General features: G+C 57.0%; 1 non-coding gene across 1 annotated transcript in view; it reads left to right on the forward strand.

Annotated features, from left to right (window-relative positions):
- The first annotated feature begins 2,174 nt into the window (after positions 1 to 2,174).
- Positions 2,175 to 2,500, forward strand: part of LOC126137999 (small subunit ribosomal RNA) — a 1,909-nt gene continuing 1,583 nt past the window's right edge. The window contains exon 1 of the ribosomal RNA XR_007528046.1: positions 2,175 to 2,500. This exon is cut by the window's right edge and continues 1,583 nt beyond it. This is a non-coding gene — a ribosomal RNA (small subunit ribosomal RNA).

Genomic DNA, 2,500 nt, shown 5'->3' on the forward strand with positions numbered 1-2,500 from the left:
GTGCCTTAACCTAACCCACGTTGTGCCTTAACCTAACCCACGTTGTGCCTTAACCTAACCCACGTTGTGCCTTAACCTAACCCACGTTGTGCCTTAACCTAACCCACGTTGTGCCTTAACCTAACCCACGTTGTGCCTTAACCTAACCCACGTTGTGCCTTAACCTAACCCACGTTGTGCCTTAACCTAACCCACGTTGTGCCTTAACCTAACCCACGTTGTGCCTTAACCTAACCCACGTTGTGCCTTAACCTAACCCACGTTGTGCCTTAACCTAACCCACGTTGTGCCTTAACCTAACCCACGTTGTGCCTTAACCTAACCCACGTTGTGCCTTAACCTAACCCACGTTGTGCCTTAACCTAACCCACGTTGTGCCTTAACCTAACCCACGTTGTGCCTTAACCTAACCCACGTTGTGCCTTAACCTGCTCTGTAATTGGCATATGACACGTTACATTAATCTAGTGTTGTCTAACCACAACCCTCTGAATATAGTTCGCTACTCGCACCGCCCACCCTCTTGTGTATCGTTTCATGTTCAACACTTCGCAAGTGTTGCTTACTTTTTACATGCTCCCGCTGTACACTGTAATGTGGACGACTGCAGGATGTACATCGCCCCCCCCTCCCCCCCCCCCTGCCTTCGCACGCTGGTCGTTCAGGTGCTTGCGTGTTCAATGCCCTTCGCAGCTGTTCACTGGCATTCGCATGTCGAAGCGCTCAGTCTACGTCGTGGTACGGCCTGTGTCCACTGTCCGCTGATGTCGTAAGCTTAACCCTCACATTGTACTGCACATAGGTCCGTATGTACTGAATGATACGCTGTGGCACATGTGTGACCGTACAACGACTGCGCCCAACAACAGCGAACCATACGGTCCAAATGTTGTGCACTCAGCCACGTGCCGTCTCCCCATAACAGCTACATTGCAGTGTGGTACGCCATAGAGACGTGTGGGAGTAACGGACGCCCTGGATGGCGATCAGCATGAGCCGTCTGTTGATGTAGTGGCGCGTGTATTCAAACGTAGTCGTCTCTTCTCACACAGTGTGATAGCATGGTGCACCGCGTTCCACATCTGCGACATGGTACAGATGCTGGTTGACAGTCGGTGTCGTAATGGACATCGCATACGTAGGGGGCCACCTCCCACGTGTTCTCTAGTCGTGCACATTTTGTTGCGTGTATGTGGGCAGACGTAGTGTGTCGTGGCACCTAACAGACAGGTATGCAATAATCGTTGCATTTGCAAACTGGGATGGACGTCTACGTTTGCTGGTGACGTTACGCAAATGAACAACTGGTAAACCCATTGTGGTGCGGTTGTTGTTGCTGGAGGTAAATCAGTAAGGGCAAATCTGTGTGTGAAGCGATACGCGGCGGTGGCTGGGTGGGACCGTCCCCGGCCGGTGAGGGGGGGCCGCCCGGCGTGCTGGCCGCGCGGTGCGTGGGCGCACGCGCTACAGCCGGCTGGTGGGGGCGCCCAGTGGCAGGCGCGCCGGCCGACGGACGCGGCAGGCGGCGCAGCTGCGCGCCGGGGCACCCTGCGCGCGGCGCCGGGCGGCCAAAGTGGGTCCTCGCGGGCCCGGTGCGAAGCGCGGTGGACATCTGCAGTGTGCTGGTCCGACTGAGGACTGTGTGCGTTGAGGATGCGCCGCCGCCCGGCACTCGGCGCCGCGACGCCGTCTGCTGCTCGGTCGCCCCAGCGGTTCTCGCTGGTGGTTTGTATCGCAGTTGTGCAGACGTGTTGGCACGTGCGCTGTGCTGGGAGAGTTCGCTTCGGCACCCACGTGGGGCCTTTGCCCTTCTGTGGCGCTGGCGTTGGAGCTGCCGGTCACCGTAGGTGGCGCGTGTTGTCTCCCGCCGGCAATGCCACGACAGCACGCTCCCGGGCCTCTGTCGGCAGCGGCAAGCTCAGTTGGGAGCACGGGTGGTCGCACCTAAAGCGTCTACTCGCCTAACTCCGGGCGATTGCGCCTCTCTCGAACCCGACCAAGTACTTAGGACGGCGCTGCGCGCCGCCGGGACCTGAGAGGGTTTCGAGGTGTATTGTGCAGGGGAGCTCAGCCTCCTCCTGTTTGCAGAATAATTGAGCGGACGCTTGCGTGTTCGCGCGGGCCCCTGGGACACACTCCCGGGCGGCCGGCTGCTCAGCTCTAGTTGACGCAGCTCCCTGGTTGATCCTGCCAGTAGTCATATGCTTGTCTCAAAGATTAAGCCATGCATGTCTCAGTACAAGCCGCATTAAGGTGAAACCGCGAATGGCTCATTAAATCAGTTATGGTTCCTTAGATCGTACCCACGTTACTTGGATAACTGTGGTAATTCTAGAGCTAATACATGCAAACAGAGTCCCGACCAGAGATGGAAGGGACGCTTTTATTAGATCAAAACCAATCGGTCGGCTCGTCCGGTCCGTTTGCCTTGGTGACTCTGAATAACTTTGGGCTGATCGCACGGTCCTCGTACCGGCGACGCATCTTTCAAATGTCTGCC

This window comes from Schistocerca cancellata, unplaced genomic scaffold, assembly GCF_023864275.1.
Source record: "Schistocerca cancellata isolate TAMUIC-IGC-003103 unplaced genomic scaffold, iqSchCanc2.1 HiC_scaffold_649, whole genome shotgun sequence".
Classification (NCBI taxonomy): domain Eukaryota; kingdom Metazoa; phylum Arthropoda; class Insecta; order Orthoptera; family Acrididae; genus Schistocerca; species Schistocerca cancellata.